At 47.8% G+C, this 13,209-nt stretch overlaps 1 protein-coding gene across 1 annotated transcript in view; it reads right to left on the reverse strand.

Moving 5' to 3' along the window:
* The window catches only part of CD58 (CD58 molecule), a 336,400-nt gene that overhangs the window by 50,876 nt on the left and 272,315 nt on the right, over positions 1-13,209 (reverse strand). The window lies entirely within an intron of this gene.

Here is a 13,209-nt window from a genome sequence, read left to right on the forward strand (position 1 = left end):
GACCCCTGAAAGCAGTAGACACACACACACACACCTTGTGTATCCGATCGATGGAAATTATTATAGTAATCTCAGCAGCCATAATATGGAAGAGGATGAACTTCATAAAAGCTCAAAGCATTTTATATCTGTACAAAGTGGGCTAAACTCTTCCTAACACCTACATCTATATTAATACCAGACTCATGGTTAAGGTTTCAGCTGAATGATCAGTATTTTCCCTTATTATGTATATAATTCTCTGGAGGTAATTTACGAAATTGAATACATTTTCTTTAGCATCATTTTAAAAAACATTACCATCACATCAAATTTTCCTCGTGTATTTTCTACATCAATTTCTGTTTTTTTAAAGACCTTTTGCAGCGGATCTTTGTGTTCTAGCCATAGCTGTTAATGCAATCAAATCACATTTTATTCTTTTCTTTCTCCTTGAACCTTTAAGAAATCATAAACATTCACATTTTTATGCAACATGTGTATGTATGTGTGTTTTTTTTAAACTTCTAGTAAGAAATCATTCACCCACTCGACATGGTTTACCTATTTAAGGTTGTCAATGTGTATTTGGTTACACTTAGGATCGGGTTTATTAGTTAATGGTCAGGTTATCATTAGCAATCGTTCATAAAATAAATTTTATTCCAAATTCCACGCTCAGGTTTTTCTAGAGTCAGGAGATACAGTTCTTAAATGTCATGAAAGCTTGCATTTTATTCACATTCAGTTCGGTTTTCCGTTACCAATTTGAGAAGTGAAATAATTATCTCCAGGCATTAAATGTCTTTCCAGTTCATTAACATTTGCGAAACCTGCACACATTATTTATTAAAATCGCGTCATTCAAAAATAAAGTATTCTGGAAAATAACATGCTGGTAGTAAAGTACCTAACCCAAGAACGTTCCAACCTGCTATTCCCCACTCAGATTTTACAGGCATGGTAACATTCCTGACTGAATAACCTTTCTCAGTAGGAACATCAAAAATTCAAATGGTTATTTACTTGTGCCAGAAATATACACGAGTACGGTTTGCTGCATTTTGGTTATAAAAACACGTTTCAGCATCATTACTCTACTTGAATGGAGATTTAAAATAAGGAGAATCTGCTTCAGACATGAGTTTACTACCAGTTACCGGAACTGGGCACTTTTCCTAATATTTTTTGTTTTCAAAGCCGGAACTGGGCACTTTTCCTAGTGTTTTTAGTTTCCTTGTGTTTTTTGTTTTCAAAACCGCTTTTGTTTTGAAACATATATGTGAAACCCAGAAAAGCAGAGGCACATATATAGCTCTGCCACAAATGTCTAGCACGACCCCCTAACTGGCACAGATGAGCATTACATCAAGTTTCTCTTTGACACATAATGGGATCCTATGTTCCGACCGAATGCATAGGCTCTCATTGAAGAAAGACAGCTGTAGAAAATCGAGCACCCTACGGCAGGCACCCCCGGGTGCCTGCCACACTGTGCATGGCTGATAAGGGGGGACCCATGGGTACCCTCACAGGCCCGTTTGAAAAGTCTCTGTGTGCAGGGGACCTTGCTATGGGCCCCCAAAATCTAATCCCGACAGCCGATTTGAGTCGGATGGCACAATTCAGAAAGGCTGTACAAATCCAGCATCATATTCGGGTCGTTCGGAAACGCAGCCGTAGAGACGCACAATTCTGCTCCGTACGGTTCGGTCATTCCAAATAATGTCGAGTTCGGATTGGGAGATTCCCAACATCTAACTTGCATCGTACTCGGTCGGTGGAAACCTTTCCGATTCGGGTCCGGAGCACGATCTCGCTGGGAAAGCCCTCTGTACGACTTGGATCCGGAGGGCTTTCCTAGAGAATTGTGCTCTGCCAGTCCGAGCGACCAAGTACGATGCACCCGTATGGTGACTGACTCGGTTGGCCGGACTCCTGTTGAACTCTATGGGAGCCTGTATACCGAACGCGTACACAGGCTCCCATAGCAAAAAGGGTGGGTGGGGAAAAGTGTACACTTTATAGCAGGCGCCCCATGGTGCCCGCCACATTGTGCATGTATGGAAAGGGGGGACCCAAGGGTACCCCCACGGGACAGATTCGGAAGGGGAAGGGGGGATGCTACAGCGCCCCGAAGTCTGATTCCCACATACGTTTTATCTCGCTGAGAACAAGTCAATAGTGCTGTCAGAATCGTGCATCTTACTCGCTCGTTCGGAAGCTCCATTGTGCGTCACGATTCAGCTGCAAACGAGTCGGACTGAAAGGATCGGGTTCGGAAACGATTCAGTTGACATGGACGAGATCTTCGCAAACATTGGTAAAGCAGTATGTTTAGTTACAGTTTACGTTCCATTCTTAAATATTTAAATTAAAAATAAAGACACTAATGTAACAGAAAAAAAACATTGGAAAAGCCAACAGGTCTCACCTACATCAATATCTTTTAGCTGTGTAATGTGGCTCAAAGCAGGGGGGTTGGTGTGAGGGTCCTATGACACATCCCAAAAGTGTGAGCAGTGAATGGACAGTTACTGGGAAAGGAAGCAGTACTTGGGCCAGGCTCCGGGGAGAGGCAGGCAAACAAAGAGGAAGTGAAGCTGACCAAAGAGAGAAAATTACAAAAAACAATTTGATGGACAGAATGTAGATCAATGTCTTACATTCACCCCAGTACAAGGATCTGGGCCTAAATCCATCGTTTTTTGCACTCCACACCACCCTGGGTCAGATAATGGCATTATGCAAATCAGCTCTGACCCTGTGCCCCATGGGAACAGTCCAGTCCGAACTACAACAGCCATATCTTTCCCAGACCGGAATCAAGCATCCGAGGACCGGACCGGTTTCGAGGTAACACCTCTCATCAGCCCGGCTAGCTTGACTCCAGTGGTGTGGAGGCTCTGGGACCCACGTCTGAGCTACCCCAGTACACTCAGGGAGAAAATTACAAAAAACAATTTGATGGACAGAATGTAGATCAATGTCTTACATTCACCCCAGTACCTCAGACGTCGGTCCCAGAGCCTCCACACCACTGGAGTCAAGCTAGCCGGGCTGATGAGAGGTGTTACCTCGAAACAGGTCCGGTCCTCGGATGCTTGATTCCGGTCTGGGAAAGATATGGCTGTTGTAGTTCGGACTGGACTGTTCCCATGGGGCACAGGGTCAGAGCTGATTTGCATAATGCCATTATCTGACCCAGGGTGGTGTGGAGTGCAAAAAACGATGGATTTAGGCCCAGATCCTTCACACTTGCTGGACAGTGCAAATTACAAGATATTCTGAGATCCCAACACTTCATTAGACTGAGAAGTCCTGCACTATTAATGTGCCCCCCAACTCCTCGTCGCCCCCCCCCCCCCCATTTGAAATTGCACCTCATCTCCAAAGGACATGCTGTCTGCAGTTATAACCTCACCTGCAGGTATTTTTTCTATCATCGCTCCTCTGATACTCTTCTGATACACACCTCCTCTTGTTTTGGTTGTCTGTACTTGAAGTGCCTCTCCGAAAGTCCGAGAGATCTCACCATCCGTGTTCCTATTTTGATTTACATTACAATTGGATTTGAATTAATTTGTGCCTTTAATGATTAATTTTCCCTTTAGTTCTGTTTTCAGATCTCCTCTCTCTTTATTTCACCCGATTCATTCACTACTTTCACCATTCAAATATGGCTGCCGTTTTAGGCACAATACACCACATATCCGGCACAATGGCCACATGACCCTCCACTTCCAGCAGTTCGTCTTTAACATAACTGGATCGCCAGTTTTTCACTCCTTTTGCATGCCAGAAGTGAAGATGCCTTGATCTCAGCGCTAGTTCGTACCACGTAAGCCCTTCCCCACAACCATCATTGGGAAATCCCAGAGGTTATGCGGTTCTCCGCATTTACTTTTACCTACCCGTTCCCTCTTATGTTCATCGAGACCTTGGCTCAAGCCAAGTTTCGTTGTAAGCTACCTTACCTCGCCTATCAGCAACCTTATAGGAACCGGTGCTGTGGTCCTCCTCGTAGCATGTTTTTCATGGTAAGCTCCCACTTCCACTAGTTAACAAGGACAACTATTTCAGGGCCATCAACCCATGTTTTTCACATCGTGTGTCACAGGACACACAGTTTCTTACTCGGCACCGGCTCACCATGCCATTCTGGTTTACTGTCCTGTGCTAGCCTCACACCTACACGGCTATCGATTGTCCACTTTAGGGCCACTTGCCCCTGTTTACACACCTAGTGTACCACAGTTACAGTACACACAGTTTTTCTCCTAAAATCTGCTCACTTTGATATAATGGCCCATGTCACATCACAACATTAAGCCTCTGACAGAGATCTAGACCTTTTTCACAGCTAGATTGGGTGCGTCCCTCGTGGCAGGCTTCTCGTTCCCCTCTGTCACAGACATGGGGAGTGAAGTGGGCCGGCCACATGGTTCTTATCGGAGCCCTGGGATGGGGTCCTGGGCCCCTTATCCACATTCGCAGGGAAAGCGTGATGGTGCTTCCCTGCAGTTTCTTCTACTTTACAGCATTTTGGCCCAGAGATAGGCTCTCAGGTCCCCCGAAGATAAAACTGGCCTGGGGAGCATCGGGGATGGGGCCCCATGCACGCCCTCTCCGGGCCTCCTTTTCCTTTTGGCACAGGCTCTTTTCAACATGCTCCAAAGTCGTGCAGGGTGGATCAAAGGTCAAAATCCTTCTTGTGCCAATATCTTGGGCCTCATTATGCCATTTTACTTGGTTTGGTGTCGTTTGGCTCCCGGTGGCAAATCATAGCCACCTGAAACACTGTCGTTAGGCCTCCTGGCCTCAAAGACGAACTTTGCAGGGGGCTGGTGGTATTGGCTCCCTCCACCAGCCTCTCTCTTGGTTTTTCCTTTGAGCCTCCCCCCTCCTTTGAGGAAAAGCCCAGTCTTTTCCCTTCAACTTGTTCTCATGGGTGTAAGGGGATCAGCTTCCTTGGTCCTGGGTAGCGACCCACTAATACTGGGGTCATCTAAAGTTAGGGTCCTTAGTCCAGATAGCAGCCAAGGGTTCTACCTTATAACTGTCCATGGCGGCTGCAACCAGTTCCAGAGTTTAGCAGAAAAGCACACCCAAAATGAGAGAGTTCTCTCAATCAATCAACAGGGGCTTATAGACCTTGAGGGTCTCAAGGCGCTGAACAAGACCTTTTAAGTTGAGGCAGGAGGCTCCAGCAGGGATGCACCTCTGGCCTATCCTGGGGTGCCACATCCCCTCTCCACCCCTGTCCCAACCTTACTGCACAGTCGTCTGTGACATTTCAACATGGAGTCACTTGCCCAATCTGCTCTGGTGATCTCAGCTCCTTCCCTCACTGACATCACTGCCAGGGCTTTTTGAGCAAATCTCCATAGGAAGCCCCAACTAGGTTGGCTCCAGAGGTCTAGGCTCCCTCCTTGGTTTAGTGGGCAGGGGCAGGCCCATCCCTGGCACAGTGTGACAGCTGTGTGATTGATGCAGAGCATTCCGCCCCAATCCTTTTCTCCCCAAGAGCTTAGTGAAGCACTGTTCATTTCTCCCTTTTTAGGTCTCGGCCTAGCGGGTTGCGCTTGCGAGATTTTATGTCTCAGACTATGGGGGCTTAAACCCGCCCCTCTTCTCCATTGGCTGGCCTCGTAAATGCTGACCAGCCATTGGAGGAGAGGGGCGTTACTCTGTTTAAGCCCCTTCTCTTTCGGATTCGGGGGTGTGTTTTTTAGGTTCTTTGCCTCTGTGACGTCTTCAGTCAATCAAACCTAAAAAACACTCCCCCCCAGTCTGAAAAGGACGGGGCTTTAATGCAAATGGCGAGCGCTTCTCTTCACGATCCCTCCCCTGGTGTCCTCCTCCTGCCCCGTCTCTTCCCACCTCTTCTCTTTCCCTCGGTCTCTCTCCCTGTCCTTACTGTGCTCCTCCCCACCTCCTCACCCCTCGGTGCCCTCCCTCTTCCCTACCCTGGCTGCCCCAGCCCGTGCCGATCAGAGCTGGAGCCCCTCATCGGCCCTCCCCGAGGGGCGGTGATGTGCTGCCTCAAGGTGTCTCCCCCTCCCTCCTCTTCGCTTCGTTGGAGCCTGCTGCAGTCAGGGATCTCCCTGATCTGGGCCTGGTGGGCGCTCCGCGGACCCGGCGATGTCTTGGCACAGGTAGGGGTGGGGGGCGCTTCGATGCGGTGCTGCTGCTGCTGGCGGGCGGGCGTGTGGTTCGTTGGCTATCTATGCCCCCTCCCATGTCGGTACGCTTATTTTAACACTGTGCTCCACTGTCTGGGTCTCCATGGAGTTTTTTAGGTGCATTCGCCTCCTTCTCTTCTTTGGCTGTCCTTCTGTCTCCCTGTGCTACGTTTTATGCGTCGTTCGTCGCCTCTCCCCTGTTTTACCGTGCCTGGTGCCGATTGTCGAGACCACCTTGTGAGGTGTGACAGTGGGTCTAAAAGGGTGGGAGGAAGAAAGAGAGGATCCTCTGCAATCAACTCTTGATCGCTCCTTTTAGGGGGGTTTGCTCCTTTGAGTGTGAGAAGTGGGGGCTGATTGATACGCCCTGTTCAGGTATTTCCCGTTCAAAGGTAGCGGTGGGCACTCGCCCCGCCTTTTTACATGAGGTTACATGGTGGTGGCGTGTGCTGTGCACGGGGGGGGTTATTCATGCCCCTCTGTTGTCTCAAGGGTGCCAGGTATCATATGGCGGCACAGGGCCTCCTGGTGCCCCGCCGTAACTCGACTCTCGCCTGGCACCTGAAATTGCCATCCTGCTGTCTCAGCCGCGGCTCGGGTTCCCCGCGATGTCCGTTGTCCCTGTTGTTGGGGTCTTCTTTTACACCCCTTCCTCTCCGTGGGCCACCAACTGTGTCAGTGATGCTGCTTGAGAGGACCCTGGATACTGGTTTTGGGCTTTGCTTCCGCAGTATGGCCCACAGCACCTTTCTGTCCCAATCTAGTAGTGCGTTACCCTCTGGCCTGTCCAGCCTTCACAGAGTTGTCACCAGCGGCCCCCCCCCCTGCTGAGTCTCTTCCCTTCTGACTACTTGTTTGGGTGTGGACGCGTGCTGCCTATTGACTCCCCTGTGCAGGCCTGGTCTCCCTCCGTATCCCCGGCGTCTTCGTGCGGCTTGAGCACCAGCCCCCTCTCTGCTGGTCTCGACCCAGGCGCTCACCTGCAACTACTTGTCTTTGCTGTCTCTGCTGATGTCTGCCTCAACCCCTCCGATCGGAGCTGGATCTCGCCTCCTCACCGTACTCTGTAAGCGTTACGGAGCCTACCTCATATCTCCGAGCGCCACCATCTCTGGGATAATGCCTCAGGCACCAGCGGGCCTCATATCAGGTATTTCTTGCGTCCGCTCCTTTGTAGCTCCCTTCGACTCCACTATTTCCCGACCCACTGTGCTCTGGGCGTCAGTGTGGGGTCTCCGACCTGCGCGGCAGGTCTCGCAGTCTCCACTGTAGACCGCTAGGAGTCGGTGTCACCATTTTGTCACTGCCCTACTACTCACCAGTTCCATCGTCAGACCATATCAGCTATTCAGTCCCACCGATCTTGGCAGATATTGGGCATTGGGGTCCCCGCCGGCCAGGCTTGGATGTGGCAACCTGTGTGAATGCTGTCTGGTTACTAGTTACCGGCGTGCTCGTGTTGATCTTGCCTCTGTTCCATTGCTGTGCTTGTATTGATCTTGCCTCTGTTCCCTGGCTGTGCTTGTGTTTTTCTTGCCTCTGTTCCCTGGCTGTCCTCGTGTTTTTCTTACCTCTGTTCCCTGGCTGTGCTCGTGTTTTTCTTGCCTCTGTTCCCTGGCTCGTGTTTTTCTTGCCTCTGTTCCCTGGCTGTGCTCGTGTTTTTCTTGCCTCTATTCCCTGGCTGTCCTCGTGTTTTTCTTGCCTCTGTTCCCTGCTTGTGCTCGATTGTGTGTGTGGCTCTGTGTGTGTGTGTGGCTCTCTGTGTGTGTGTGTGGCTCTGTGTGTGTGTGTGTGGCTCTGTGTGTGTGTGTGTCTCTCTCTCTGTGTGTGTGTGTCTGTGGCTCTGTGTGTGTGTGTGGCTCTGTGTGTGTGGCTCTGTGTGTGTGGCTGTGTGTGTGTGTGTGTGTGTGGCTCTCTGTGTGTGTGTGTGTGTGGCTCTCTCTGCGTGTGTGTGGCTCTCTGTGTGTGTGTGGGTGCAAATGCAGTAGGTCTCGCATTTGCAAGAGATTAAGCTATTGGCATTGTAAATGACAATGCCATTTATTTATGTTTTAAAAACAGAAATAATGTCATGAGCAATGCCAATAGCTCTAACTTTAACAAAGACGAGACAATTGCATTGTAAATGCTTGTTGTCAGGAGGCCTTTGTTCCTTCGACTGGGGAGAAATGTAATTAACTTAGTCCAGAAGGGTGACAAAAGTCCCGGGCTCTGATCATGAGCTGAGCCAAGGAAATTAGACAATCATAGATGATCCATGAGCTGTACAGATATGTTTGTAGATTTTGAAGAATTGATTTTCACAAAGAGGCTACCCATTAAATTGGTATGACTCTGGCGTCTTGTAGGCCAAAGGGAAGTAAAACTGCTCTCTGAGGCAGCCCTTCCCATAGGTGCACAATAGTGTGTCACTCAAGACAAGACTAAAAATCACACTGACTCTCCCTATGAGTGTACACCAACCTTACGAGGCCTAATCTAGGTCAAGACCCTATCGTACCGGAGTCCCCTTTGCGCCAGGCTACCTGTGCGCAGTTGCCGGGCTGCACACAACACTAGTCTCCCAGGCGCAGCCCTCACACATGTTACCAGCCAAGTGGTCCTTAAAGTGACGGCTGGTAGGGATGAGGGGGGTGAGGGAGGAACAAAACCTAAAAAAAGAAATTAAAAAACCACTTACCTCCTCGCGTCCGCCTCCGTCTCGCCCACGACGTTGCTGACGAGTCCCGGAAGGATACAGGCTCCCCTAAGCCAATCTCAATGCAGCGTTGTGATTGGTCTAAGCGCTGTGGTTCTGTACTCAGACGGGGACAGGGAGCCTGTATATTACAGCCTGGTGGAGAACATGCAAAGTGCGCATAACTGTTTAGCAAGGCCAAGCCGGCCAGCCAAACCGTCATGTGCACTTAGAGTGTGCATGAACCACTCTTCCCAGACTCAGACACCAGCCCTAACCCAGCCCAGCAGTGCAAAAAAATAAAATGATAATAACATGGTTATCTCCATTTTTTTTTCCTGCTTGGAGAGCGGTGAGGTGACGCTCCTTTGCCTTAGAGGAGGAGCCGCCCCTGGGCCCTTACCCTTACTGCATTGCAGCGGCCGTATCTTAAAAGGCGGATACTGGCAGTAAAGACGCACAGTCTATTTACCATGAGTTTACCATGGGTGAGTCACAGGTTATGAGGCTCTCCACAGTAAAAGTTCAAAAACCAGGTGATCAAAAAAAAAACCAGACAGATTAGATGGGCAGAACCACCTTCTCACACTAATGAAATTGGATGGAATGAGGTTAACACTTCTCATTCACACCGACTCCTGCATTTGTTGACCTGCTAACCTAGGTCAAAGACTTGGACAACGTAATTCAAGAACAGGAAGCATTGAATCTTAATATTTCAACCCCTACTTCTGTCTATATTTGGCTAAGAGCATCAGAATATTCACTAGCAAGTAACTTCCTGATATGTTGTTCAGAGATGGTATTTCATCAACATGTTAAAGTTTTTTGGCTTTTTTGACATATTCAATATGTTGGTATCATTGCAAGCTTCCACCACTTCTGATACACATTTCTCAGGGTTGTACTTAAAGTGACAAATCGCTAGTACACAGTTTCTTGAGGCTGCAAAGGTTTTGAAGAATATTTGTATGAGAACAGTTTGTGGAAAGAGTGTATTGCAGTTAGATCGAGTAGATAATTCTAGTTGCTAGACCAGCAGGTCTGGTAATATTTTAAAGATTTTTTGTGGCCTCCTCTGCACACCTAGCAGGCTTTGGAGCCATGACCCACCATTTTCTATGTCCCTTGCACTCAAGACTTATTTTATTGTACCATTAGCTCTCTTTAACAACCCCATTTGACAGGGCCAAAAATAGTATGCGAATGCTAATGCCTTCGAGATAACAGCTGGTATTTGATCAGATTGAAATGTATGAACTCCACCCACTGCCACTACACTATGAAAGTCTTATGACTGCACAAGCGGCAACCTGGAATAGGGGCCATACCCACATAAATCAGATACTTGAATCTACTGCAATTAGTATATACTAGCAGCCCGTCCCGACGTTGTCCGGGTATGAAATGCTGCCGGGCAGTATTATATTGTTTTGTAGGATTTCGTTTTGATAGCATTTGTTATCTGTGACAGGCCTGTGAAACGCTCCGATTCACAGTACACTGCTGATGCACTTAAGAGTGCGCGTTCAGTAGTGTGTGAACTCGAGTTTCCCTACTTTATTTTTCCTTGCAATATTATATAGCGCAAACTCGACAACATGGCTTGAGCACAATTTACATTACAGAAAAACACATTCATTTGTGGTAGGCACGGGGAGACAAAGTGATTTGCCTGGAATCACAGGATGTTGAGCTGATGCCGAGATTTGAACGTAGCTCCCCAGCTCTAGAGTTCGCAATTCTAGAACTTGTGGCGGGAGGTGTGTCTAAAAGTGTACGTCGGTGCTGGCCATCAATGAGAGAGACCTGTGCATTTTTCAAATGGGTGGTGAAAAAATATGAGTATGTTGCTAGAGATGTGGGTCGCCGTGCCACCAATGTACTTACCGGGGGAGGGTAAACACCCATTATTCCGCAACTTTCTTTCCGCATACCATGACTCAGCATACTTTCATTACGAAAGAACCATGACTCCGCAATGCCATTATAACGCATGGCATTACATTTTATATGCTTTTACCACGCATACATTTACAACGAAATTCGTTGTAAATGCATGAATGGTAAAAGCATTTTTTTTTAAATGTTTGGATAAGGTAAGTTTGGGTATAGGGGTATATGTTTTGGGGTACTGAGGTATATGTTTTGGGTTGTTTGGGTATTTTAAGGGTTCAGATACAGTTTTGGGTTATGGGGTACAGGGGTAGTTTTAGGGTTTAGAGATAGGTATGGGTTTTGGGGTACAGGGGTATTTTTAGGGTTCAGGGCTAGGTTTGGGTTTTGGGGTATAGGGGTATTTTTAGGGTTCAGGGCTAGGTTTGGGTTCTGGGGTACAGGGGTATTTTAAGGGTTCAGGGCTAGGTTTGGGTTTTGGGGTACAGGGGTATTTTTAAGGTTCAGGGCTAGGTTTGGGTTTTGGGGTAGAAGGGTATTTATGGGTTCAGGGGTAGGTTTGGGTTTTAGGGTACAGGGGTATTTTTAGGGTTCAGGGGTAGGTTTGGGCTTTGGGGTACAGGGGTATTTTAAGGGTTCAGGGCTAGGTTTGGGGTACAGGGGTATTTTAGGGTTCAGGGGTAGGTTTGGCTTTTGGGGTACAGTGGTATTTTTAGGGTTCAGGGCTAGGTTTGGGGTACAGGGGTATTGTTAGAGTTCAGGGGTAGTTTTGGGTTTTGAGGTACAGGGGTATTTATAGGGTTCAGGGCTAGGTTTGGATTTTGGGGTACAGGGGTATTTTTTGGGGTTTAGATAGGTTTGGGTTTTGGGATACAGGGTATATTTATAGGGTTAAGATGGGTTAGTGTTTAAGGGTGTTGGGGTATTTTAAGGAGTAAGGGTGGGTTATGATTATGTGGTGTAGGGGTATTTAAAGGGAGCAGGGTGGGATTAGCACACGATATGAGACATGGCATGAAGGGCGGACGTACCACACGCCCCCAGCGGTTGTCATGCCCCCAGCACAACGCAGACACGCCCACAAGGGACTACTTTGCTGGCACAGTTCTTTTACCTTTTCAATGTATATGGTGGGCGTCTGCATAGCCTATGTCCTTCTGCTGCAAATGCCCTTTCCAACGCTGTATTGGGTGTTGTGATTGGTGCTGTGGTTCCTGAGATTACCCGCCTCAAAGGTTTGGGCTCTCTCTTTATTATATTAGCAAAAAAAAAAAGTGGTCCAATAATCATAGCATATTTTGGTGCAGAGCCTATTCCTTAATGAGCAGCTTTTATTCAATTCAATCTGGGAGATTTATTTGGGATAAATCATTGTCCTATTTTAGGTTTGTTTACAGTATAGAGCCCATTGGCAGAGTACCCCTGTTTCATATATATATATTCTTTGAAAAACCAAAGGTTACAGGGACGTTATAGGTAGGCTCAGGTTTCACTCGTAAAAAACAGTGAAATTCAAAAGTTCTAGTTAGTTGAGTATAACTAGAACTTGCACCCCCGCAATGCACTGATTATGGCCTCACATATTACATCACTCATGATGCTCCTCTCTACTGTGCTATTCGCTGTACAGTTTCCATGCCTCTCCCTTGCGTTTTCCACGGTAGAAGCCCTCTCCCACACTTTGTTTTGAACAAACGAGTAAGAAAGGTTTTAAGCACGCCACCTTTAGTGCTTGTTGACACAGCTGGCGCATTCACCATAATGACTTTCACTACAGCAGTACCGGATGACATTCTTTTAAACACTCTTTATAGCTAACTAACAAATCTACATTATCTTGGCTAAAAATCCCCATCCGGTTTTCGGGACTTCAAAGGAAACTTTGTTCATTTGTAAGGAGTAGTTTATTTCCATTCTTGGTAAAACCTTCTGTTGACTTGCGGGCGAAATCACACTTCTGATTTCAAACAATAAAAGTGAGGGTTCCAATTGTAAACACGCACAAGAGAGGACACTCTGGAGCCAAGGGGACTTCATTCCCCAACCAGCAGTGTGCCAGGAAGCACATTTTCAGAGTGGCGAAGAAAGGGGGCGTGGCCTCTGAAATCCTCTCTGCAGTCCTGCCGTTTGGGACATACCAGAGGTAACAGGACGGCTTATTGGCCCTCAACAATCCTCAGCATTCAAGGAGATTTCATACCCCAACCAGTAGTGCGCCACAAGGCTAGTTTGCAGAGCATGAGGGAAAGGGGGTGTAGCCTTCGACCACCTCTCAGCATTCCCATGGTTTGGGACTTACTGGAGGTAACAGAAGGGGTTTCTGCCCTCAAGGACCCTCGAGATGCATGGGGTCTTCATACCTCAACAAGTAGTGCACCAGGACGTGGATTTGCAGAGTGGTGGAGAAAAGGGGGCGTGCCTCCGAAGTCCTCTCAGCAATCCCACTGTGTGCGACTTACTGGAGGAAACATG

The sequence above is a fragment of the Lissotriton vulgaris genome, chromosome 8 (genome assembly GCF_964263255.1).
Source record: "Lissotriton vulgaris chromosome 8, aLisVul1.2, whole genome shotgun sequence".
Classification (NCBI taxonomy): domain Eukaryota; kingdom Metazoa; phylum Chordata; class Amphibia; order Caudata; family Salamandridae; genus Lissotriton; species Lissotriton vulgaris.